Source organism: Equus caballus, chromosome 1 (assembly GCF_041296265.1).
Source record: "Equus caballus isolate H_3958 breed thoroughbred chromosome 1, TB-T2T, whole genome shotgun sequence".
Taxonomy (NCBI): domain Eukaryota; kingdom Metazoa; phylum Chordata; class Mammalia; order Perissodactyla; family Equidae; genus Equus; species Equus caballus.
The window spans coordinates 137436821-137463962 of NC_091684.1; the positions used below are offsets into that span (position 1 = coordinate 137436821).

Here is a 27142-nt window from a genome sequence, read left to right on the forward strand (position 1 = left end):
GCCCTCAGACTCTGGAACTGAAAGAGGCTTGTGGCCTGAGAGACGGGCCCTCAGCGGTGGGAGAGATCAATGGAGAAGGCAGTCCATCCATTCTGTGAGGAGGAGGAGCAGCGCTACCAGCTGCAAAACAGAACCGGCAGCCAGGCCACCGCTGGCAGGGGAGGCTGCTTTCCAAGTGGAAAGCGGTGAGAAATATGCTGAAATCCGCCTCCAGAGTCATGGAATTTTTTTAAATGTCCTTTTCAAACACGTACTTTGAAAAAATATTTAAAGGCAGGGGAAATTAATTAGGGCCCTTTGTGCCGGAATTGCCTTCTCAGAGCTCCTCTGGCTAGAGAAGTAAAAATAGAACCTGTGAGGGGCTGAAAATGCACTGCAAACAAAGATCATATTTAGGAGCCCAACTCGGCATGACAGTCCAAATAGGAAGAAGGAGCTCATTATTTCCATCACTGCTGAGGGAGATGGTGGCGGTCTTCTTGGGGTCGTTGGAACAGCCTGAAAACTGGAAAACCCCCAGGAGGCTGGGAGGAGAGGCTTTTCCAAGGGACAGACCCTGATTATGCCCCCAGATAATCATCACTCTGTCCTGACTCTGCTACTGAAGAGTCACGAAGACATCGGAAAGGAGAAGTGGAGAAAAGCAAAGAGCGTGGAGGGTATTAAAAAGCTCTTCCACTTATGCAACAATTTGACCTTTTTAATATATTCTTCCGTTCATTTGATCCTCAACTACTCCCCCAGAGGTGGGCCTAGTGGGAGTTTTTAATTTCAAAGTGAGACAAAGGTGTTGCTGGCAGGCCACGTAAGGTCCAGAAGGCAGATGTCTGATTCCTAGACCCGGCCAAGTTCAGCCACTTACTGGCGAGTCACTCCTGCTCTCTGAGCCTCAGTTTCTTCATCCATAACATTTTCTCCCGGGATCTTTAGGCCTAAATAGACCCCACTTTTAAAGATCGTCATGAGGACGAAAGGAAATGAGGTGTCTAAGAATTTAGCGCAGAGCCTGGTGAACAGCAAGCACTCGGTCAAGTGTTGCTCTCATTTATCGTTGTGTGGGACACAGACCACAGGGGAATGTTGCTGGAGAAGGACGAGGAGGCAGCCCTCAGGAACACGCCATGCTGAGGCAGCCCGTGTCATGGTGCAAGCGCCAAAACAGGAGTCAGAGATCCCCTGAGTCATTCGATCATGGGTAGATCATGTAATCTTCAGGGCTCAGAATCCTCAGCTGTAAAACGGGGATACAGTATCTTCCGTGGCTGAGACAACGCTCTGTGTTCACCATCCCATTTCCTTTGCCGGGTTCACAGTGGAACCACATGTCCCAGCTCTTCACAGGTCCATCGAGGGCCCGGTAACAGTTCTTCCCAGTGGAATGTAGGTGGAAGTCATGTAAGCTTTTCCAGCCCTGGGCCTTGAAAACATTCACGGGTTCTCACAGCCCTATTTTCTCCCTCTGAGGAGACAGAGTGGACGGGGCCTGGGTCCCTGAGGCATGACCCAGAGCAACACCACCCAACCTGCGTTGAACCGGACATGAGGGAGAAGAAAGCCTTTGCTGTGACAAATTGCCAAGGTGAGGGGGATGACTTGTACTCTTGGCATTTCCAGCTTCTCCTGGCTCACATACCTCCCAGCAGGGAGGGGCGGTGAGGAGCAGATGCAATCTTGTGTGCAGCAGGGCTTTGTCAAATGTGGACAGCTGTTTCAGGACAGAGGGCTGGGGCACAGATTCAGTAGCCCGAACCCGTACATCCCACTGACATTTCTCCTGGGATCTTTAGGCTTAAATACTAGTAATGAAGAAAGCTGCCATTTAGTGAGCATGCACTCTGTGCCAGATACTGGGTGACGAGCTTTTTGTTTTTACATACCTGTCTTTAATTCGCTTTTATTTGTAATTTGATTTAAATAAATAGAAAGGTTCACAGAGGTTAATAAAAAGACAGGAGCGTTTGCTGCATGGCTGTGAAATAACCTGCTCTCCTGGTGCATACTGATGGCAGCATCGGATGACACCACGAGGGGCCTCCTCCTGCTGCTCTTTTCCTGGACCCATCCCTGTCAGCACTTCACCTGCCCAGCGCTCCTTTGGTATCCACTCTGGCGCTAATCCCCAGGATGACCCTGTGATGGAGGGTAGAGAGGGCAGCCTAGAGGTCAGTGGAGTATGGAGGCCAGGAGCCAGGACTCAGGGGCCATCTGACCAGGATGTGTCTCCTGACTGTGTGACTTTGGACGGTTTATTGACCTCTTTGGGCCTCAGTATCCTCACCTGTGCAATGTTGTGAGGATTGGAATGAGTGATTCCGTGCGTGGCACTTAACACGTAATAAATACTCCAAAAATGTTGGCCATTCTGAGTGTTTCCCTTTACAGACGATGAGGCTCAGAGAGGCAACGGGCTTGGCCCGTGGACACAAGTCCAGTAAGAGGTCGAGCCTGGACTTGAAGATTGTGTGCCTCCAAAGCTGGTGCTTCTCTCTCTGTATCTGCAGGAGCAAACACTCTGTGTCCTGCCAGGAGACTCCAGGAGAATAAATAGTTCTCATGCTCTGTTGTCATTATCATCACCATCACCATCCCCTACTTTGCAATAGCACTTTACAGTTTGGACTACCAATTTCAACATTCTATCTCACCTCATCCTCACAGAAATTCCCATTCACATTTTACAAACAAGAAAACTGAAGTTGGGAGAGAGTGATGACTTACCCAAAATAGCTCACTCCATGGTGGGAGAAGCAGGACCCTTCCACCCACACAGCAGGGCCCCTGGGGAGCACGTTAGGGCACCTTCAGGCTTGCCTTCAGCAGATGCATTTTCCTCCAAGGCCTGTTCCTGCCTTTCTAGGTTAGCCTACAGCCTCTCTGGGGGAGGGTGGGCTGGAGGCCTGGCTCGGGGAGCAGGGCAGGCCCATCTCACAGCAGTGTTACCTGGATGTGTTGGAAGCAGAGTGAAAGGCCACCCCAGGGCTGAGTGGAGCTCCTGTGAGGGGAAGGGGACAAGATTGGCCCTGGTCCAGGAGGCTAAGGAGGATCTGGCCAGAGCACACACTGTACAGCCCAGAGCAGAGGCCGTTTGGTCAAAGGGGTAAGGCCTGGGCTTCTGCAGTGCATAGGGTAATGAGAGCTGCTCACGGGCCAAAGTCAGCCCAGGCCCCATGGGGGCTGCTCTCTGGTCCATGGCTCCAGTCACATACTGACTCCTAACCCTAGCCAGGACTGATCTCAACCCTGGCCACACACAGACCCCTAAAGCCAGGCACAAACTGGCTCCAAACCTCAGTCACAGGCTGACTGTGATCCCAGCCACAGAGTTACCCCACCTAGAAACTGACTCTGAGCATTAATCATACTTAAATATTGACCCCAACCCTCAAGGGCTGCTCCTAACTTCCATGAACTAACCACTTACTGACCACTGACTGACCTCTAACCCCAGCTCCAGACTGGCCTATTGCGCCCTGGCCAGCCTGACCCTGGAACAACCAGATCTGGAGCCCATGTCATTGCTCATGCAAGTAAGAGGGGCAGGTGGGGCCACCCAGCACGTCTTCACTGGAGAATACTTCGACTCCCGGAGGGCTGGGAGGGGGGACAGGGTCATCTCTATAAACACATATGTAACCAGTATTCTTGGAGGAAAAACCTTGATTTGAGGAAAACACAAGGGGAGCTTGTCTCAGCCACCAGCTCTAGGCCTGGGCAGCACTACAGTCCACCCCAACAGAAAGAGAGAAACCTGCCTAACTCTTTTTATGAGGCCACTATAATATTGCTTTCAAAACGTTAGAAGGACAGCACAAGAAAAAGAAATTACAGACCATTCACTTATTGCCATAGTTGTAATTCCTCATAAAACATCATCAAATTGTTTTAAAAATAGCACACCGTGACTAAGAGGGGTTCATCCCAGGAGTGGAAGGATGGTCCAATATCAGGAAATCTATCCATGTATTCTACCACATTAATAAACTAAGGGAGAAAAATCACATGATGTCTCAACAGATGCATAAAAAGTATTTGGAAATTTCATCATGATAAAAATTCTTAGAGACTAAAATTAGAAGGTAACTTCTTTAACTTTAGAAAGATTCTCTGCTAAAATCCTACAGCAAATATACTTACAAGAAATTTTTTTAAAATTTAGATACGTTCTTCTTATGTTAAGGCACAAGACAGGGATTCCCACATTGACAGCTATTATTCAGTATAGTACTGGCAGGCCTGGCCAATGCAATAAAATAAGAAAAAGGAATGAGGATAATAATACAACTACTGTAATGGAAAAGAGGAAACTATCAGTTATAGACAACATGATTATCTTCAAATAAAAAGTAACATCCAGCAGGCAAACTAATAGGACAAAAATAAATAGTTCTTCAAGATGGCTGGATATAAGATCAATCTACAAAATTCACGAACATTCCTCTAAAATACCAATAATCCCATTAGAAAATGTAGTAGAAAATAAACCTCTATTCATGATAGCAACAAATTTACAAGTCATCTAGGGATTAACCAAGCGAAAAATTAGTAAGACATTTGTGGATCAAATTGTAAAACTTTTTAAGAAAGGTAAGCACCAGCTGGATGTAAAGGTAAATCTAAAAACTTACAGAAGACATGTAAGAACAGTATCTTTCATCTGGGGAGAGAATGATTTCTTATGCAAGGCCCCAAATGTACAAACCTTAAAAGGGAAAAGTGATGATTTGTCTACATCAAAATTAACAATTTTTGTTCAATAAAGAATACAATGCACAAAGTTAAACAAATGATAACCTGGGAGGAAATATTTTCAATGACTAAAATAGAGGATGGATACAGAAAGATACTTAACGAGCTCTTGCAAATCAACAAGTTAAGATATACAAGCCAATGCCAATTGATAAATTGGCGTAGGAGGTAAATAAGCAATTCACAGAAGAAAAATGCCAAATGACTGAGAAGCATATGAAGGGAGACACAAGCTCATGACCCTCAGAGAAATGCAAATTCAGACCACCATGACATGCCTCCTTACACTCATAATCCTGGCAAAAATTAGACAGTTGAATAACACCAAATTGTGTTGGCGAGATGGGGGAGCAGGGGCCACTTACACAGGTGGGAGCATCTATTCTGAAGAGCAACCTGGCTGTACCTAGTGAATGGACTTTGTGTGCTGCTCATGGACCAACAATCCCACTACTGAGTAGACAAACCAGAGAAACTCTCTCACAGATCCCTGAAGAAGATGTGAGGATGTTCACCCCAGAAATGCTGGTAGCAGCAGAGCCTTGGCAGAAATCTTAGTGTTCCAAGTCAATTGTTGTCCATGTGTACTGTGGAACCTGTGTAATAGGCAGACACAATGCATTGCACGTACACTTAGCAATAGGGATAGGTTTTTAAAAGTTTAGCATTGACAGGGGCCAGCACTGTGGCACAGTGGTCAAGTCTGTGTGCTCTGCTTTGGCAGCCGAGGTTCGCAGGTTCAGATCCTGGGTGGGGACCTACACCACTCGTCAAGCCATGCTGTGGCAGCATTCCACATACAAAATAGAGGAAGACTGCACAGATGTTAGCTCAGGGCGAGTCTTTCTCATACACACAGAAAACCAGCATTGACATAAAAAATGTAAGGAAGTGTGAGAGCTAAAGCACAATAATATTTATGTAAATTCAAAACATGTACACATAAAAGAGCCCTGTATGTTTCCCCAAGATACGCACATATCTAAAGACATAGAGGACATACATTGGAGCGGGGGCCAACGTGAGGGAGGGGAACTAGACTAGTTTGGGGGATGAAAGCAAAAAGTAAAACAAAACAGGGTTGTATTCATTTCCTACTGCTGGTAACACATTTCTGCAAACGTAGTGGCTTACAACAACGCAAGTTTCTTATCTTACAGTGCTGAAGGTCCGGAGTCCAAAATCAGTCTCACAGCGAAAGTCAGGGTGCCCGCAGGGCATGTTCCTTCTGGAGGCTCCTGGGCAGAGCCTGTTTTCTTTCCGGCTGCCTACCTTCCTTGACTCATGGCCCCTTCCTCCATCCATAGAGCAGCAGCGAGCATCTTTAAATCTCCTTCACCGACTGCTGCCATCATCACATCGCTTTCACTGACTCTGCCCTTGACAGGTAGAAATGTCTCCCACTTATGTGGCCCCTTGTGATTACACTGGGCCCTCCCAGATAATCCAGGACTGTCTCCTGATCTCAAAATCCTTTTCTTAATCACATCTGCAAAGTCTGTTTCACCATGTGAGGTGACATACTCACAGGTGCCTGGGACCAGGGCATGGACGTCTTCGGGGGGCCATTATTCTGCCTACCACAGGGACCTGGCATGGAATGATGATGTCAGAATCCCATGAATCCAAGAGAATAATTTTCTCAACTCTCTGTAATTAAGTTTTTATGGGAAAGTGCTTGGAAGGAGAAGTGTGGATTGCTAGGAGAGTGTATGTCGCCAGTACTGTGTCCCTCTCGGAAGGCTTGGATGGCTTTCCTGAAGATGTGACATTTGGGCAGATCTCTGAAGGATGAGGTGACATTCTGCAGGGCTAAAAGGTGAGAAAGAGGAAGAAGAAAGCTGGGGGATGCTGGTATTGAGCATCTTTTAAGACCTCAGTGCTCCCGCAGCCCTGCGCTCAGTTCCGCCATGGGGCTGTCCCTTGACCAGCAGAACCGCCTTGCCCCCCTCTCTTCCTCCCCTTCTTCCTCCGTGGGCTCCTCCTCTGTGGGCTCTGGGTCCCGGCCCCTCTTACCTTAGTGAGGACTGGCAACTTCTCGTATCCTGCCCTCCTTTCTCCACCTCTCCTCTTTGTTCTGTTGGGGATGCAACATGTTGATGTCATTCCCATCTCAGAGATGAGAAAGGAGCGACTAGACATCCCCCCATTCCCCATTCTCCCCATCTAGGAACTCCCTCTCTCCCAGTTCCCTCTCTAGCCCAATTTCTGGCGAGAGTCCCCTCATGCACAGTGCTCACCCCCCAGCCCCCACCACAACCTGGTGTTTGCCCCCACCTCTGGCGATGAAACGGCTTCTGCCAAGATTGCCAATGACTTCCTTGTCAATAAATTGGGGGCATATATTTGTTTCCTCATCTTTCTTGACTTCTAGACAGCATTTGACACTGCTGGCCATTTCCACCTTGTCGAATGTTCTGCGTGGCTTCCATGACGTCTCTCCCTCGGCTTCCCCCCTCCTTCTCCAGCCACTGCTTCCCAGTCCCCTCCACAGATTTCTCTCCTCTCATCAGGCCTCCCAGCGCGATGCTCCTCAGGGTCTGTCCGAGGCCATTTTCTCATTTCCCTCTAAGCATATGCTCCCCGAGCATCACGCCCATGGCTTCCCTTACTCTTTCTAGGTGAAAGACTTCCAAACTAGTGTCTCCAGAGAGGTGATGTGCCTCTGTTCATTTCCTAGAGCTGCTGTAACAAAGGACCATAAACCAGGTGGCTTTAAGGAACAGCAATTTTCTCTCTCACAGTTCTGGAGGCTTGACGTCCGAAATCAAGGCGTCAGCAGGGCCACGCTCTCTTTGAAGGCTCCGGGAAGAAGCTATCTCATGCCTTTTATTTAGCCTCTGGTGTTGCCTGCAGTTCTTGGTGTAGAAGCGTCAATCCAGTCTTTGCCTCCCTGGTCACATGGCGTCCTCCCTAAGCGTCTCTGTGTCTGTGGCTCTTCTTTTCTTCTAAGGACACCAGTCATAACAGACTAGGGCCTCTCTAATGACCTCATCTTGGTTGCATTTGCAAAGACCCTCTTCCCAAGTAAGTGCACATTCACAGGTACCAGGAGTTAGGACTTTAACATACCTTTTTGGGGGGCACAATTCAGTCCATAGCAGTGCCTTCTCATTGGCTCCCACAGCACAGCAGCACTCGTCCACTGCGTTGCCAGTGCTGGTCCACCTGCCTACTCCCCCACCAGAATGTGAGCTCCACGGGAGCAGGACCATAACAGCAGACTCACCATTCCATCCCAGGGTGGCACACAGTGCATAAAATAGTGTTTGAACGAATGAAGGCTGATGTCATGAGTTGATGGATCCTGCGCCATCTGTACCTGCTTGCTCCTTCTTGCCTTGGTGACCTGCCTGGATCTGAAAGTGTCTGCCAGATCACAGCCATTTAGCACCATGGAGGAGTCTTAGTTTGAAAGGAGGAGACAGTAGTGGTCACAGAGCCTCTCCTGTGACTTCAAACCAGTCCTTCCCAGCAGCAACCCAGGAGCAGAGGATGCCAAGGCGAAGGCTGCATGCTCGCCCCCACATCGGCCTCCTGCAAATCCACCGGAGGCTGCAGCCAGTGCTGCAGACCCAGCTCCAACGATCCCGTCTGCACAGGTCCTACGTTCAGAGGAGAGGGGAAGAGCTGCACCCCAGCACCCCGCGACAGTCACCTGACTCCTTGTCCGAGAGCTTCCTCAGCAGTGTCAAAGGTGAGGTGGGCGGGAGGAGGTGGGAGGGAAAAGGGGGGAAAAGCAAATCCCTTTGACATGGTTCTCATTTAGAAACCATGAGTTAGTCCCATTGCCATCACCTGTGGGAGTGAGGGGGTATTGGGAACACGGGAGAAGCCGGCCTGCCCCCTCATCAACTTCCCACGTGGGTTTGCCTGAGGACGTTGGCACTCCTCCATGGCACTGCAAATGTCAGTGCAGATAACCATAGGGAGAACTGATTATTCCTCCGGATCTAGAAGCATCATTCCCTTTAAATTACTTGGTGGGAGGTACTGAGGGGGTGGCCTGAACCAAATTCTGTACAAAGGAAAAAACGAGATCATGGGGAACCTTGAACCAAAGAAGCACAGACTCCTGCAAATAGTGGGGACAGCAGCGTGTGACTCTGACAATTACATAATCTCATCAGTTCATTTTCTCAGCAGCCTTGTGGGGTGGGAAGGCAGGAATGGTACCCCAGGAGCCCCAAGGGCAGAAAGTGAAGTAGGGTGCTGGCCATGCCAGAGATCAAGCCCAGGGCTGGGCTGCACTTGCCGGGGCTGGAGCCTGGGGTCCCTGCTACCTCCTGTCTTTGCCTAGTGTATAATAATTGGATTTGCCCCATCCAGTGAGACCCCAGGCCCTAGAGGTTTCTAGGAGGGTGAAGAAGCCTTCAGAAAGACTGGCTCGGGGATTCTGGGACCCCAAAGTGATGGCTGTCAGGAGGCAGAGCTGCCGTGCACAGGAGCTGAAAGACAGGCCTCGGGGCCTGCAAATGTCATTACCCTGAAGAGACGTGTCTGGCTGTCCAGAACTTTTGAGTCTTTTGATGAAAACTAACCTGTTAACGCTTCAGGAATTTGCTGGCTGGCTCTCGAGCAGCCCACTCCCCCTGCTTCCTTGTGGATGGAATTTCCAGCAGAAGCAGGCCAGCTGTGGGGCAGCTGAGGATGAAGAAGAAGGGCTGGTGAGAGGCTGCTTCAGGGAGAGTGAGCTGGGGTGGTGGGGGGGGAGGGGGGTGAGACCTCTGAGGTCTGGACCGGCTCCAGAGGCTCAGAGCAGACATTAGCATCTACCTGGAAAAGAGAAATGAAAACTCCTCGCTGCCCTGTCTGACAGAACCCTTCCCCTCCTTCAAGGCACTGCTCAACATCTTCCCTTTGGTGGCGAGACCTGTCTTTCCTCAGACCCTCCTCAGCGGCCCCTCTGACCGGTCACCACACGCAGCCCACAGGTCCGCGCTCAGCCCAGCGAGCACTTACCCAGCCCAGAGGCGTCTCAGGGGCAAACCCACTTTATTCTCAAATCTGTGGATTCTGTTTATTCGAATCCTCAAACAGCCCCCGCCTCCCTCTGCAGAATCGCTCTCTTCATCCTGTTCCTGCCGAAATGTTAGCCCAGTTCAGGGGTGCTGTGATCCAGTGAGGTTCCTAGGGTCTCAGTCTCTTGGGTGAGTACCCAGCCAAACTGAAGTACTGCTGTCACTGTCCTCAGTTCCAACTTCTCTTTAACTCTGAATGGCACTCTTCCCCTGCCCCCCTTTTTGACTCCAAATCCACCTGGGGGGCTACAGTAGCCATCCCCCAAGATGGCCTCCTAGTGTTCACCTCCAAGATGGCCTCCTAGTGTTCACATCTGTGTAGCCTCCTCCCACTTGGTGCCAGGGATGGTCAGTGTGGACAATAGAATATGGCAGAAGCGAGGGCAAGCCACTTTCGGGATTCAGTCTCAAAAGACTAAGAGACACTACAGCTTCTGCCTTGGGGGCTCCTCTCTCTCTCTTTCTCTTTCTCCTTCTCTCTGCTAGCTCTTTCTCTCTCTCATCACTCACTCTGGGGGAAGCCAGCTGCCATGTCATGAGCAGCTCTGAGGAACTGAGGCCTCCAGCAGCCATAAGAGTGAACCCGGAAGTGGGTCCTCCAGCCACAGTGAAGCCTCGGATGGCTCCAGCCCCGGCCGACAGCTTGACGGCAGCCTCATGAGACCCTGAACCAGAACCACCACTAAGCTGCTCCCAGATTCCTGCCCCTCAGAAACTGTGTGAGGCGACAGATGTTGGTTGTTTTAAGCTGCTAAGCTTTGGGGTGATTTGTCATGCAGCAATAGGTAGCTAATACAGGGGCTCCTGGGCCAATGGGGAGCTCTGGGACAGCACTGCCAGCTGCCAGCCAGGGTGGCAGGGATGGGGGAGACTTTACTCACAGGCCTGTAGGCACGACTGGCAGGAGGGAGACCCTTGCTTCTGGGTAAGGGCAGCAGCCTCTGCAGAGGGAGGGCCCTGGCTGAGCTGGTGGGGCGTGTCCCTGGCCAGGGCCCAGCTTTGTGTCACCCCTGTGTGGTCAAGGAACCCTTGTCCCATGCTCAATGAGTAGTGGCTGTTGCTATAGCTGACTGTGCTATTTTCTTGGTTTTGGCCCCGCTGGGGATTTTCTTTGGTGAGAAGGTGTCAGGTTTCTGCAAGTTCCGGAAGGTTCAGCTGTTTGGAGCAAGCCTAGTATGTGTGGACAGAGTCCATCACTAAGTCTGAGGCTGCCACAGGCTGAGAGGGCAGGTGTTGCTAGCACAGGGCACTGCAGGGCCAGCCAGAACAGTGAGTCAGTGGCCCCTGTTCCAAGCGAGACCAATGGGTCGGGAAAGAAAGAAGCTGAGGCCCGGTCAATGGACATATCTGCATCCAGGCTCGCCAGGCCCCTGGGACGCCCAGGTTGCCTAGTTTCAGTTCTTGCCCGGTGAGTGAGGGTCCTGGAGGATACACTGTTCGTCAGAACTGGCTCACGTTATGCGTGGGGGTGCCTGTGGGGCTATGCTCGAGCAGAGAAGAGACCGAGAGCCATAGTGTCCGGCCCTGTGGACAGTTCCGTCACGGCGGGGCCAGTTGTCTGGCTTTCTCCCATGCCAGCCTTAGGAAACACTCCCCACCATGGCACCACGAAGCAGTGAGGACTCTCAGCTGCAGGTGACAGAAACCCAGCGCAATGTGGATAATAACCAAAGCTTCTCTAGAGTGTGCGCTTGCTTCAGGTAGATTAACTCACGTAATCCTCACAGTGACCTGGAGGTAGGTATTTCATCCCCATAACAGATGAGGACTGCCAGGCGGAGCAGACTCACCCCAGGCCCCACTGCTGGCGAGCGGTAGAGCCAAGGTCTGGCCTGGGCAGGCTGCCTCCACAGCCCACGTCCTTAACCCCCACCCTGCCTCCACCCCAGAAAATCCCAGAAGAACTCCCTTCCCTTCAGGTACGCCTGCATCCAGAGGCTCCGGCGCCTTCACCAGCACCCCGCTCTCCTCGCTGGCTCTCAGCGGGCTCCTGGTGCTGGCTCAGCCTCAGGTGTCTCCATGTGGCCGCCAGCAGCTCGAGGCTTACCCAGCCCCACAGTTCAAACAAAAGCCCGGGAAATGAGTCTCACTGGGCTACCTGGGGTCATATGCTCACCTCCGAGCCGCCCGCTGTGGCTGAGAGTGTCTGATGCTCTAAAGGGCCAGTGTTGGCTCCCAGCCTGGAATCAGAACCCCAGAACTCCATGGCCTGGGAGTGCGGAGAGGGATATTATTTGCCCGGAAGACAGTGGAAAAGGTGCTACCCAGGCAAACACAGCAAATGTGTCTGCAACAACATTATTTACTTCCAGTGTTTTTTAATGGGGGGTGTGGGGACATAACAATGCCATTGGAGAATGATCTGGAAATACAGACATATCCCTCTATGCCACACCTAACAAAACAACTCTTTTTACTCTTGCTTGTTCCCTCCAGGCCTTGTCCTCACCCATGTGTCTTAGGAGGCAGTTACAGCCAATAGCACACTTTTCTTGTCTGCAGGGACGACCCTGAAAGACGGCGGTTAACCTGGGGATGCTGTGGCTGACTCCTTCCATAAGCCGTATAAAGGAATCTCGTCACTCTGGGCCTCTGACGGCAAGCCTACTGTTTCCAGGGTGTCTTTTGGGTTCATTTGTTTTCTGATGTTGGGATTTTGCTGTGTGTCTCCATGAGGATGAGAGTTTCTGGGGTGCTGAGACGGGTGTGACTGGGAGGTGCCAGGTGGCAGCTCTGGCCCTGACCTTCCCCAGGCCCGTGCCACACAGAAAGGCCTTTCCAGGGTCCTGGACACTGGTGGCCCTTACGCATGGTCCTTCCCCAGGCACTTCCCTGGGCCAGGCTCTCAGTGCCTGGGCCTGCGAGCTGCTGGCCGGGATCTTTCTTTAAGCCAAGTGGTCACAGTAGGAGTAGTTAACACAGTGAGCGTTTCTGAGCACAGTCTTTATATGTCAAGTACCGTGCAGACCCTTTTTGCACACGTTTTTTCACTGACCTCTCATAACGACACTGCGATATGGGTACTGTTGTGGCTCCTATTGCACACATGAGGAGACGAAAGTGACCTCATCCAAGTCACACAGTTAGGCAAGGCGGAGCCCTGCTTCAAACCCACCAGTCAGACCCCATGTTCACAACCACTTTGAGAAGGGGAGCGGGAGGGTGAAGGGCACAGACTCTGCACCCAAACTGTCCAGAGTTAAATCCGGGGTTTGCCACTTACTGGCTGTGTGGCTCTGAGCAGGTTAATTAACATCTCTGTGCCTTAGCTTGCTCATCTGTAAAATGGGGTAATCTTAGTACCTACTTCATAGGGCTGTTATAAGGGTACGTGAGTTAGTGCTCATAAAATACTTAGACTTTGGCCAGGCACACAGTAAGCACTCAGTAAATGCTAGCTCTTAGTATTACACTGATGCAAAGTCTTGAAAGAGAGTCAATCTTCAACAAGGACACTGAGAACCCACTTCAAACGAGACGCTGTGCTTGGCACTGGGTGGGGGTGCAGGAAGGGCGTTAGACCCCGAGAGATGTGGGTGGGATAACAGATATGTACGATCAATGCTGAAGCAAGGCAGACTGATTCTGGCTAACGGACCTCACACATATGTGGCCAGAGACAGAGAGGAAATTGTTCAATTCTGGCAGAAATCTGGAAGAGCGTCAAGGAAGAGGCAGCTTTTGACCTGGACCTTGATAGAAGCCCAGGACTGTGTAGCCGGATGAGAAGGAGGCATTCTAAGTAGAAACAAGGAGGTAAGGAGGGGTGGGAAATGGGCATGTGATCAGAGGGTCAGTGCTGGGACGGAGGGAGAGAGGCCCTGGGGGGAGGGGGAAGAGGAAGGGAATGAGGGGGGAGCCCAGAGCGCCCGGCAGGAGCCCCCAGAAATGGGGAACTGTTTGCTCCGGGAGGTGGGCTGCCTGGTAGCTGAACGGGCAGTGTTTACAATAAAGCCCTGCCGCCTCGGCCATGGTCCCCGCCACCCCGTCTCTGTGTGTTCAGGGCCCATGGGAGTCACAGCCCTGTCTACCACCACCTGGGTGGGCTGCGCTGCTTGGCACAGGATCGCTGGCGTCCCCGCCCACAGAGACCCCAGGAGGGAAAGCAATCACTCCGCTCAGACTCATACCTCCCCCAGGCCCCTTCGTGCACAAAGCCAGCATTGACAGCCGGGGCTCTGGGGTAGGGTTACCAGGCTGTTTACAGCTTGGGATAGAGGATTTTCCTGGAGAGCAGAAGCCCCTTTCTGTCCCATTTGAAAGCTATTTGAGCTTTTGGAAAGGGTCTGGGTGATGGCATTTTGCCCTCTAAAATACAGGGAAGACCAGAACCTGGAAAGAACTCTGATGAAGTCACTCCTCCTTGCGGAGAGCTGCCTGGGCCTTGACGGGACTCCCAGGTTCTGAAACTCAGGAAGTCCCCAGAGGGGGCAATTCCAGTGAGCAGCAGCCGCCCTCCAGGCCAGGGGGCCCCTGGCGCCCTGGCTCCAGGCCCGCCTGTTGGAAGCGGGGAGAAGACCTCCAGGCTCTTGCCCACGCGTGCCGGGCCCATCTCTCTCCTGTCTGGCCAGGAGCTCCAGCTGCAGAGGGGACATGCCGGTGAGCCAGGCGTGCTCTAAGGCCTTGTGTTGACGCTGGGCCCTCTGCTGAAACCCCTTCAGGCCAGCGAGGGGTGGGACATGCAGAAGTGTCAAGCAGCCTCTACTCTCCTTACTGAGAACCATGGGTTGCCACCCAGGCCCGGATTTAAGGCCCCAGCTGATCTCGTGTGCCCACAGGCTGCCCGAGAATCCAGGCAATGCAGAGAGATGGGAGATCTCCAGCATGCTGTCCTCACCAGGGCGTGCCCCCAGCTGTCCACCTCCTACTGCTCAGAGCGGTTTGAGGGGCTCCAGGAGAAGGAGACCTCTTTCCTTTCCCAAACGGTTACCCCACCCCCTGCCATGGGCCTGCTGTGGGGCCAGGTGTTTCCACAGTCAGATTCACAACTTGTGGTTCAGGGACTGTCTCCAGAAGGCTCACCTTCCAAGGAGGCACGACATGTCAGGAAAGGGAGGGGAGAGGCAGGGGCAGGGACCCCGGCAATGGAGACAGGGCCTGGGAGGATGAGGCACACTCAGGAAAGAGAAAGGGTTTGGAGAAAGTTTCTGACCAGACTTTAAAGCCTAGCAGGATGATGAGAAGTCAAGAAGAGGGGAGTGGAAGTAAGAAAGGGAGCAGGAAGGAAGGGATGAGAAGTGAGGGGAAAGAAGAAGGCAGAGAGGCTGAGAACAAGGAGATGGGCTAAGAAGGGAAGAGAAAGGAGAAGGAGAGGACGGAGAGAGGGGTGGTAGTAATAGAAGGGAGAATGGGGGCGGAGGGGGAGCAGCCCGAAAGAACACTGGGAGGGCGGGTCTTCTGGGTCTGGGCCTGTCGTCTGTCCTGGGGTCCTGGTGGCGGGCCCCAGGGGGCATCCACGGCCTCTGGGTGGGGGCTTCTCCTCCAAAGTTATGGGCCAGAGGCGCTCCTCATCTGCTATTTGACCTGGGGCTGCTGGGGGCTTTTTATCTCCCACCTCTACCCACCAGTATATGGCCTGTAATAAGCCTCTCTTTCCATTCTGGGGGAAAGAGAATAGAAGTGTTCCCACGAAAGCAGAGCTCTGTGGCAGCCCCTTGGTTACCTAGCCAATGGACAGACACACACACGCCCACGCATGCACACCCGCACACTCACGTACCCTCTCTGGAGCAGCCAAGCCCAATACTGCAGGCATACTCTTTCAAATCATGGAGCACAGACAGAGAACATTTCCATTATTGCAGAATGTTCTACTGGATAGCACCGCTCTAGGTTCTTGCCAGAGCCCAGATTTTGCTTAGGTGCTCACCTTCCCACGTATTCTGGAAGGTGACACCCAGGCCCAGGCCCACCCAGGGGTGGGTGTGGATGAGCCTAAGCCACTCAGTAATTCCCTATTCCTTGCCAGTGATGCATTTAGTCTGGGCCTGTGATGCAGCCCTGACCAATGAGAAATAAGGGGAATTCTGCTCCGGGAGAAGGGGAAGCTTCTGGAAAATCTTCCTTACTGATAAGCAGAGACCCTGGGCAGGAAACACCCCTCTCCTTCCCTGAGCTCCATCCTGCCTGTGTGCAGCCCCTGGAACTGCTGCATCCGCCCTGCCACTCGCTGGTGGTGGCATCGAGCCCCGAATTCACCAGCTCTGGGGCCGCTGGGCTGCTGGTTGTGTGATGTCATATATTTTCCTTGTATTTTATTTATGAATTATTACTTGCTGCCAAAAGTATCCTAATACACAAGACAGTTTTTAATGAAAGAAATTTTTAGCAACCCTCTGAAAACAGAGACATGTGGACTGACCCAGACACAAGATGGGTGTTTACGTGGGGAGGCAGATGTTTGACTTCTGGCGAGTGGAAGAACACGGAACTGGGAATGAGCAGAGCTAAGATCTAGACCTGACACTCCTGCTAACTCCCTGTGTGACCCTGGGGACGAGTCCAGTCCTGTCTCTGGGTGCTAGTATTCCCATCTGTGCAGTGCGGAGAATGACACACCATTCCTAGAAAACGTGTTGGGTCTAAGACAGTTATAATCATTGCTGATATTAATGATGCCTTTCTTTTGTGCTGTCGATAAATGGTTTCGGTTGTCTGACCTATAACACCCTACAGGGGTAGGATTTACGGCCTCCATTTCAGAGAAGAGGACCCCGAGGCCCAGAGTGCTTTAAGGTTGCTCAAGGCCACAGCAGTCGAGTGGCAGAGCTGGGATTTGTACTTAACGTCAAATCCTGGGCTCTGTCTGCTCTGATTTGGGAGGGACTGAGTGGCATCCATTCACCCTTTAGAGTGAGTTAGCTTCACACTGTCCAACTGCTGGTCATAGCTGAAACCTCGGCTCCAGGAAAGAGGTTAAGGCTGGGGAGGAGACAGGAGCTCAAGAGGCCTGGGGCCTTGGATCTACCTGAGGAAGGCAGGCAGGCGAGCTAGCCCAGGTGCTCTGCCATGGTGACGATGCATCAGGGCTGGGAGCTGGCACCTTCAGAGGCGCCTGGTGTTGGGCAGAGTTCTGGCTGAGGCCTCAGGAGACCTGGGTTCAATTCCCAACTCTGCCCTTTCTAGCTGTGTGATCACAGACAAGTCCCTTAACTTGGCCCTCTGTTTCCGTAACTGTAAAATGGAAACAGTCCTCGCCCATCCCATGTTGATATTACACAGATCAGCTGAGGTGCCTTATACACTATAAAGCATTAGAGAAATCTAAGCAGTTGCTTTAAGGGCAAAAAGAACATTGAGAAAGAAGACCTATATATTGACAGACAAAGCACAAGATCCCTTGTATGGTGGGGTCTGGGTCCTGCTTCAGGATCACTGGAGACTTCTCCTAGCACCAGGAGAAACACCAGTTTGCCTGGAAAATGTTGACAAAACGCCAGAGCACGCTGAAGGGCAGCTTGTTAAAAACCAACCCGGTGAGGCGGCGGGGTGGGGGGACATTGATGAGGTGTGATCCTGAAAGTGCGAGACCTGGGTGGATTCTGCAGAAAGCCTGCTGGCTTTGATCCCCCTTCTCCCATAAAATGTTATTTCTGCTTTTGGCTCCTCAAATTCCTAGACGGACGAATCAGTCTGGGTTGCCCATGGAATTTGAAAAGAATAAGTTTTCAAAAAACCACACTTGGGAACAATGGTTACCAGAAGTGTCTGGGTCTCAAAGGGAAAACAAACACCCTAACCCTGGCTTGCAAGTGTTTCCTGAACATCCTTGCCCCTAATGCTGCCCACCATGCCCCACCTAACAGGAGGCGCGCCGTTGAATGAGGGTCTGGTTTACCCTGTGCTTCTGAGGCGTGAACATAACGCTCGACCAGACTCAGCAGCTGTGTCCTGGCAGATTCCCCTGACACCCTTCCCGAGGGATGGACGGCCCCAGGGGGCGGAGGGCAGGCGGCTCCCTCCAGCCCTGCTCCACCGCTGCTCCCAGGACTAGGGGGTGTGGAGGTCAGTGTCTGCTCTGCGGGAGTAACAGCAGTCGACTTGTCTTCTACCTACCTTCAAATGTTTTTAATTGAGATTGTAATTCTAGTTGAAGCAATATATGTGCTTAGCTTTAAAAAGTCAATAAGTACCATAAATTTATAACAAAAACACAGTATCCTGATTTTGAATATGAGGGGACTGTTTCCAACACTTTCTGGAGTGCATTTACTTGTGTGTTTCTGTAGAACAAGCTTATAATTCTGATTCCTGATTTTTCAATTTTAGACATTAGCCATTAACCGTCAAAGATGGCAGCTGAGCTGTCTTATACTTCTCTCCCAGCTCTAACACACACACATGTGCACACACACTTCCCAAACTCCCATCCTTTCAATACTGTGGTATCACAATTTTTACTCAAATCTCTATTCAATGTTGACACGATTATAATTATGTGACTAATACACACAGCACATATAGTGTACTATGATTACATTTTCTTTTGAGTAGCTTTTGTTCTCTTCCTGGAGTTGACAATTGCTTTTCCCCTCTCGTCTGTTTATTTTCCATGAACCTATGATTAATTCAGCCCTTAACTTTTGGTTGAAACTATTTCTCCAGTGAGTTCAATCCCCTTTGTGAGCCTAGGCTCTTCCTTTCTGAGCCATCCCTTTTGGAACCCCTGTCCTCCTGCTCCAGTCCTAGCTGGTTACTCCCTGAGCCTGGGTAGATCTGTCATCCTGGGAAATGAGAAGAATAAGTGAGGTGAACAGGTTGGAGAACAACTCACTTGGTGAGTGGAGTCCACACTGCTGGGAGCCCAGTGCGAGAACCAACTAGAGAGCAGCCTACTGTGGCACGCTCTGCAGGAGAATGGAAGGTGTTGGCTGGAAAGTGAGGCGGGCGTAATGAGGTGTGTGACTCAGGCTGCCCAGGAACAGAGAGCAGTCAGCATTCATTCTGACCATTCTCATCAAAGAAAGCTTCCCAGTGGAGGTGGCATGTGAGCTGGGCCTTGGGAAATGGATAAAATTTCAATACACTGAGGAATGGAAAATCCCCAAATCATTTGGGGCAGAGGAAACAGTATAAGGAAGGGAGCAGAGACCTGAAAGTGAATTGTAAGGAGTGGTTGTGTGTTGCCAGAGCATGAACCATATGGAAAGGATGTGCTGGGAATGAGGCTGGGAGGGAAGGAGCCTAGCCCGGATACAGAGGGTGAGGGAAATGTGCACGTGTGGGTGCCAAGGAGTGTGTGGGACCGGTGGTCCCAAGGAGACCTCATTTATCCCACTGTAATGGCACGCTCTGCCAGCGAGTATGTACTTTAGCTTTTGCTGAAATGAAGCCACCGGATATCAAGGTTTTGAGCAAGAGAGCATCGCTCTGCTGTTGGACAGGATGAGCAAGCAGAGGCAGGAGCAGGGAACTCAGGGAGGGGGAAGAATCAGGGCCAGGAGCTGGAGGAGAGACTCTCACTCTACAAAATGGAGTGTGTCGTTATTTTCTTAAAGTCTGTCTTATTTACCACAGTGTCCCTGGAACCTAGATGGGCGTGGACATGGTGGGTTTCGGGGAATATCTCGTGAGTGAATGAATTAATCTCCCTAGGCCTGTAGTCCAGCCGTTGCCCCGGGGAGTGGACCTCGGGTCCCCCTGCCGGCAAACCCACCGACTTCCAGCCCTTCCCAGAGAGATGGGAGTCTCCACCATCTGCTGCCGCCTCGCTGCCCCATCGTCGCTGCCTGTCCTCTTTTCTGGCACCATCTCCTCGGTAAGCTTGGGCTTTCTCAGAAGCCTGCAAAGAACACTATTTCAGATTCACTTCTCTTTCTCCCTGCAGACATCTCTGGGGAGGGGGGCCCAAAGCCCAGCTCCAGCCTCCGAGTGGGAAAGATCTAAAATCCCAAGGAGATCTCATTCTCCCGATTCTTCCACAGAGCAAAAGTAACATCTCTGCACTCAGCCCTGTGCGGGGCACGCAACGGGTGCTCCAACCTTCCTGTTGGTATTAGTAGCCGCTGCCCAGTGCCACCTGGGGTCACTAAACAGGCCGTCCTTGGGTGGGACGAGGTAGGACTTTCCCTCCTTTCCAGCCAGCTGGCAGCAGAGCCCTGAGAATGATGCCCGTGTCAGGGTCGGTGCACCCGGCCACGAAAGCGAGTTCTGCACTGGCTCTGAGCTCTCTGCAGGCTCCGGCTGCTGGGCCCTGGGGAGCTGTCTGTGAGGTCACCTCCGGCAAAGGCACTCCCGTCCACATCCTCCTTTCCTCGAGTCAAAGCAACCAGTGATCTGGCCTCCAGGGAAGAGGAGTGGAGAAGAGCATTGAAAACAGCCTGAAGGGCACAAGGAAAAGACGCAGGGCAACAAGGCTGCCGGAGTAACTGATGAGGTCATATGACACGAGCGAGATGGGACATTGCTTTTAGAGACAGAGTGAACCTCTGCTGTCTGCAACCTGCTAGTTTGGTGTGGGCCCGGGTAGGTTATAAACCTCTTTGAGTCTCAGTTTTCTCATCTGTAAATGGAGAATCAAAGTGCCCAACGGTTGGGTTGTTGTGAGGTTTTAAGTGGACAGCACCCATTCATAAACTACGTTTTTACTAGTCTGCAGCAAGATAAAAATAGAAACAGAGGGCAAGTGTTCAGAAACATTTATAGCACTTTGAAATTTCCTGACATCCAAGCATGTAAGCAGAGTGTAGACCAAAATATTGATCTTAGTTGAACTGGAAATACGTTTAAAAAACAAAAACCAAACGCCAAAAACCTGGCTTCAAACTGATGGTCCTTCACCACCAGTAGTTTGGGGAGCACTGTTGTAAAGAATTTAGCTACCCAGAACCCAACATCATGATCAGAACACGGAGATGTTCAGAGTGGCATTGGGGTCAGTGTACCTCCCCTGTCCTCAGACGCCCAGGTCGGCCTATTGCAACCTCACCCTGCCTTTCCTGAGGTCTCCTCCATGCCTGGCACTGGGCTCAGGACTGGGTCGTCACCTCTGACTCTGCCTCCAGCTCAGCCCTCACGTCCAACCAGTTGTCAAGCCCTGTCTCAGCTACCACCTGTGTGTCCCTTGTTCCTGCCGCCTTCCCTCAGGCCCCTCTGCCACCAGCAAAGTACAGATCTCACCACCACAAGGATGCCTTGGCCCTCCCCACTCAACTCCATCCTCCACGCTGCCTGCAGGGGAGTTGTTTTTAATTTATTTAAATAAACTTTTTTTTTTAGAGATTTTATTTTTTTCTTTTTTCTCCCCAAAGCCCCCCAGTACATAGTTGTATATTCTTCATTGTGGGTCCTTCTAGTTGTGGCATGTGGGACGCCGCCTCAGCGTGGCTTGATGAGCAGTGCCATATCTGCACCCAGGATTCGAACCAATGAAACACTGGGCCGCCTGCAGCAGAGCGCGCGAACCCAACCACTCGGCCATGGGGCCGGCCCCTTTAAATAAACTTTTTGAGAATAGTTTTAGATTTACAGAAAAGTTGCAAAGGTAGTATAAAGAGTTCCCTTATACCTCTCACCCAGTTTCCCCTATGTTAACATCCTATGATACACTTCTCACAACTAATGAACCAACGCTGGTACGTTGCTCTTCACTAAACTCCACGCACATTTGGATGTCGTTAGTTTGTCCCTAATGTTCTTCTTCTGTTCCAGGTGCCCATCCAGGATGCCTCATTGCATTTAGGTATCAGGCCTCCTTAGCACCCTCTGGTCTGTGATAGTTTCTCAGGAAAGAGAGTATTTTAAAGCAGACCTCATGCAATCTCGCTCTGCAAAAACCTTCAATGGCTCCCCATTGCCAAATTCCACGGCCTTCCATGACCTGGCCCACACTACTCACCCTCCTATTCCATCCATTGTATTCTCCAACCATCCCACTGCCAACCAACAGACAGCCCTGGGTGTGGCTCAGCTGTCCAAATCTGAAAGCCTGAGGACCAGGACAACCAGCGCTGTGAGGTCAGTCGGACGGCAGGAGACCGACGCCCCCTTCAGTGGGTGGGCAGAGGGCCTTGCAACTCTCCAAGGCTTCATTGCCCTCTTTTCCTTCTCAGCCTTTGAAAACCCTTCTTATCCTTCAAGAACCATGTGGAACAAAACCTCCTCAGCCTTTTTCATCACCCTTGCATGGCTCCCTCCGTGGCACACTATCTGTCCCTCTACTTAACATTGATTCTGCCCAACTTCCACATCTTTCTCCCCACTGCATATGACCCCCACAAGCCAGGCGGTTTGTAGTGTAGCAGTTAAACAGGCAGGACCAACCCAGTTATGTTACGTTAGACAATGTCTTAGCCTCTCGGTGACTAAATTCCCTTATCTTATATCCCTTATTAAAATGAGGCCAAAAATTCATGTTCACAGGATTGGAGTAAGGGCTTAAGTAAGGAATACACGCAGAGCGTGTCAGATAGTAAATGCTCAATAAACAGTAGTCACATTAATGTCACGATTATTACCTGTGTATCCACCCCAATCCCACCCCCCTAGAGGCTAGCACATAAAAGGCAATCAGAATTAAATTTTTTTAAAAGCTCCCTCATGCTGCCAAGGTTTTTAGCGTTTATAAAGAGGACCCCCCCCCCCCCCCACACACACACAGAACAATCCTGAATCCAGTGAAATAAATCACAAATGGTAGCATTTCAGGCACCAGCAGAAGAGGTATTTGGGAAAGACAATTTCTGTCTGTGCTCTGGAGTCACACCCATCTGGCTGTGAACCCTGGCCACAGGGTCCTTGAGTCCACCTCCCCTGGCCCTGGGGAATCCTCACTGACTGCACAACAGCGCCGCTGGACCTTAGCCCCATATTAACAGCGTAAGCAGCTGTCTCTGGGGCAAAATCACCCAGCCATAGCTTTGGGGACTGCCACACAGGCCCCATTTGGGCAGATACGGCAAAACAGTCTTCCAACCACACAGGCATGCTGCTGTCACATTAGTCATCAGATGCTGGCAGTGAAGGGGCCCTTAGACAACATCTTGGTGGACAGATGGGGAAACTGAAGCTCAGAGAATAGAAGGTGCTTGCCTACTGTAAGTCATCATTCATTCATTCACTTGTCATTCATTCATTCAATAAACATTTGGGGAACATCTTCTCTAAACCAGATCCCTTGCTGTTGGAGACAAAATGATGAATGTGATTTCACAATTAAAAGAAAGAAGTGCAGTGGTGCAGGGATGTCCCTAGAATTCCTTCCAGACAGCTGCACCCCTGTGCTGGAGGCAGGGTGATGGTTTACTGTGGAAGGCTGGTGAATGCTCTGGCCAATATGTACAGAGCCTGAATCCCCCACTGGGCACCATCCCTTCCAGTCTTTGTCTCCAAATCAGTCACTGGTTGTTTCTCTCTCCCTACCAGTCCCAATCCATTCTCTCCCCTTGCCTGTGCCCTGTGTCAAAGTTATTCACCCCCAGAACCCTAGCACCTAGAACAGTGCCCAGCTCATGGAGGTACTCAGTAGATATTCTCCAAACGAAGGGAGATGCAACATAAACTTGAGAGCACAATACAGATGCCAAGACTCGTAGCATTGTGGTTGGGAGGGCTACACGTGGTTGGATTCAGTTGCTGTAGCTACTAGGGTGGGCTTGGGTTCAAATCTCAGTCCAGCTTTGGGCTAGACAACTAGCTGGTGACCTAGGACAAGTCACTTCCCCTCTGTGAGCCTGTTTCCTCCTTTGCCTTCTAAGATCAAATGAGGTAGCACTCCATAAAACACTGGTCCCTTGTATGCCTCCCACACGAAGGATAATCTAGCAAAACAATTTGGTTACGGTTTGTCTTTTGTTGTTTCATTTGTTCTCACACAGGTGGGCAGCTGGATGTTAGGGAAGGAGATTAGGGACAGGAAATAGCCTCCACTCAGAGCTCTCTGAAAATTTGCTGTGGGCGTCAGCCACTGAGATTTGGGGATTATTTGTTACCATGGCGTTACCTAGTCTATCCTGACTAATACGGGGCCCCTTTGGGGATCTGATGAAAGCTTGGACCACAAGAAAACTGCACATACACGCAAAATTAAGAACCTTCCAACCTTAATGCCTTGAGATTTCATCTTCTAAGACCCTTGATGACGCATGGCCTCCTCTTCTCAGCCTTGGAGTCTGGATGTGAATGATGCTGGCTCAGGGGTCGTGAAGGTTCACAGCGCTGAAATGCAGAAGAGGAAGACCAACCCTGTCACCACGGAGCAAGGCGCAGGGCGGTGCAAATGAGTCAGGAGCTGGGGAGAGAGCTCAAGCCCAAGTTGGGTTTTCTTGGATGCTCTCTTGAGTGCGAGCTTGTTTTCCAGATGCTTTCATGAGCCTAGGCTTGTTTTTTGGATGCTATCTGCTGCCAGCTACTTTCTAGCCCCTCCTAGTGTGACGGCATTTTGCTATCAAAGGGATGCAGAAGAAGGGGTGCTTGTTGCTATTGTGAGCAAACACTGCATAAACAATCAGCTCACATCGTCCCAGAGCATGTGACCCATGGCCTGGATGGAGGTGGTGGAAGGAGGGGCATTTTGGGGTCAATAGGAGCCTCACTTGGGGGGCACCTCTATAGGTGAGAACAGGGAGAGAGTCTTTGCCAAGGCCACATGCCCAGGATAGAGGTCACAACTGCCAGATAGAGCTGAGAACAGGGGGCCTTCAGCACCCCGAAGAGTCTACACTCTCAGCTTGAGTCACACTTGAAGTATCTCTGGGTCACACATTCCCCTCTGGCTGAAAGTCTGAGCTGTTCAAGGGCCAACTGGTGAGTTCAGACGGCGCCTAGGGATGTCTCCAGCCACTCCAGGGCGTGGACTTGAAAGCCCACAGTGGGTGTGAAGGAAGGACCTAAGCCTGGGGGTCAGGACTCGTGGTTCAAATCCTGCCTCACCATCAGCCTCCAGGGCGATGGGGGTAGGTCACCCCTTTCTGGGCACTGGAGGTGCTCTCCCAGCTTTGAAGGGCCTCACTCAGAGGACTCTGCCAGCTCAGGGTCAGGGCTGACTTCTCGGGTGTTGGCAAGTGGCCAACAGGTGGAGCTCAACCACCTCCGCCTGTCAGATTCTCAGAGCTCAGTCCCCAGGGAAGGGGCCACAAGAAGCCTCCATCCTCCCCAGCGTCTCCCGCTGGTTACTGCGGTTTAGCGTAGGAAGAGGAGACCACTCACCTGCAATTGCAGCAGCAGCAGAAGACCTAAGGCCCCACTATCGTAGCTTCACACTCAGGCAGGTGCAATGGTTCCTAGTAACATGCAGTGCCCCCAGGCAGAGGTGACTCCTGGAGCTGTGAGCAGCTGTGTACACCTTAGTAGGAACCATTCATAGGCCCTCTCCAGAGCCAGCTGGCAGGGAACAGATTTGGTAAAAGGGAGGACGGAAACTTGGGTGCCTAGAGGATGGGAGCATGTTTGGGGGGGGCCTGGTAACAATATGGGAATAGTAAACACACAGCATGTATTATGTGCCAGGCACTGTTCTAAGCACTAGATATAGACGTAGAGATTTATTCCTTTAGTTCTGACAACAGCCCTATGACACAGATGTCATTATCATCACCGTTTTACAAATGACGGTGGTCCTGGGTGCTGGCCTTTGCTCCTCCAGATCCACCCTCCAGCTTTTGCCCCGCTGCTCTGTGCCCTGAGAGGCTGATTCACAGTCAGCTTCTCTCGCTCCCTTGTCCTCTGGCTTCTAGTTGCGTTCGGCCAGTGGGGGCCCTGGCAGGAGGACAGGGGGGTCGACGTGCTTGCCCAGCTCCTTCTCTGCAGGGCATGGTTTCCTCTTCTGGCCGCGTCTCCAGACCTCAGCGCCTATCCCAGGGCCACAGCTCTCACCACTTCCCGTCACACACTCCCTCTTCTTACCCCAGGGGTGAGGCCCAGGAGCAGGGCGACCTCCTGTGTAGGAATCCCCGGGGCTGCCCCAGCCTTTGAGGGACCCCTCACCCCTGTGTGCACCTCTGTGAATAACTCCTTCTGCAAATTCTGCTCAGTTGAACCCTGTGAGGAGCTGTTTCCTGCGAGGCCCTGCTCAGGGTCACTCATCTAGCAAGAAGCAGAGCCAGGACTCAAAGCCTGCACCACTTGAACTCTCTCCCACCCCCAGTCTTGGGAGTGTGGGTGCCTTTAATCCCCGGAAAAGTTATGAAGACCGAGCTTTATAGGGAGAGGGTGTGTGTTGACGTAGCAAGATGGCGCAGACCTCGGGGCAAGGGAAGATTACGCCATACCAGGCTCGCCTTGAAGTCATGGGTGGGGCAGGGAGTTCTGTAGAGGTCGTCTGGTCCGTCCCCCTGCATCTGGGTTCCCTTCCTGAACCAGCCCAAGCAAGTGGTCATCCATCTGATTCTCCAAGCTTGAAACCGCCTCAAGAAGGCTCCCTGGCCAGCCCACCTGAGCCCACTGACTGTTTTCTCTCCCTGCTCCAAACTCAGAGGAAGGATGGGTTTTTCCCCAAAGTTCCATGCAGTGTTTTGAATAGGAGCCCCTGCCAGGGATCAGCCTTGTCTCTGTGGTCTGTTGACAAAGAATACACCCCTAGAATGTAGCAGAATGGTCTGAGGGCCGGGGGCATGGTCACCACAACCCCTGCTGCTTGTGCCACACGGAAGCGCAGCAGAGCATATCCAGCCGGACAGGGCCTTGAGACCACTCAGTCCCGCCTCCTCACTTGCAGAGGGGGAAACTGAGGCCCCAAGAGGGGTGTGACTTGCACCAGTTCTCCTGGCAGCCTGTCTACTGGTCTTTCTCGGGCACCCAGCTGCCAGAGGAGGCGTTCGGCTCTGGGCAGGCAGGCTGACGATTTCACTGCAAAGAGCCGAACATAGAGTCGGCAGGCGGGATCGGAGCTCACGTCCTTGCCACCACCGACATTCCAAGGCTCCTCCGTTGGAAGCTTTCTTTGGAGCCTAAAAGCTGGTAATTGGAAGAAGCTGGGGTGACTCATGTACCAAACGCTGTTTTTGTTTTTTCTCTTTCTTAAAAATCTCAACTACTGGCTATTTTTATTTCAGAGCCAGATTCGATTTCATCATTTTCCTTCTCCCTTCTTGGGATTCTTTGGCCCGTTGCCGTGGGAACCCTAAGCCCCCTCCCAGCTGTTATGAAAGTGCCTGCATGACAGTCAGGGAGGTGACGGAGGGGCTCAAAGGCCCCCGCCGCAGCCGCAGCCAGCGCAGGACTGAGATTCCACACTCCACGCCTCACTCCGAGGCCAGCCCAGGACGCCTGCCTCGCCGGCCCTGTGGTATTCCTGTCCTCAGCTGACCCTGGGTCCCCCAACGCTGGAGCCTTCTGGGGCCCCACACCTGCAGCTGCTCACTCGGGCCCCGCCCTGGCACCCCTCCCCTGGAAAGCTGCCTCCCCAGGCCCTGTCCTGTGCCCCTCCCACCCGGCCTCCA

At 51.8% G+C, this 27142-nt stretch overlaps 2 long non-coding RNA genes across 3 annotated transcripts; one reads left to right on the forward strand and one right to left on the reverse strand.

The window, feature by feature from the left end:
• Positions 1-4563: 4563 nt before the first annotated feature.
• Positions 4564-23928, reverse strand: LOC111771446 (uncharacterized). Of its 2 annotated transcripts, XR_011439674.1 has the most exons (4): positions 23806-23928; positions 9288-9390; positions 6763-6823; positions 4564-6558 (listed from the first exon to the last, which is right to left on the reverse strand). It is a non-coding gene; the product is annotated as an uncharacterized lncRNA (long non-coding RNA). The 2 variants fall into 2 exon arrangements; XR_002805307.2 differs by lacking the exon at positions 23806-23928 and having other exon boundaries at positions 6420-6558; positions 9288-9402.
• Positions 8275-22872, forward strand: LOC138924647 (uncharacterized). The gene is made up of 5 exons (XR_011439675.1): positions 8275-8443; positions 12270-12365; positions 13416-13523; positions 19362-19524; positions 19943-22872. It is a non-coding gene; the product is annotated as an uncharacterized lncRNA (long non-coding RNA).
• Positions 23929-27142: the final 3214 nt, after the last annotated feature.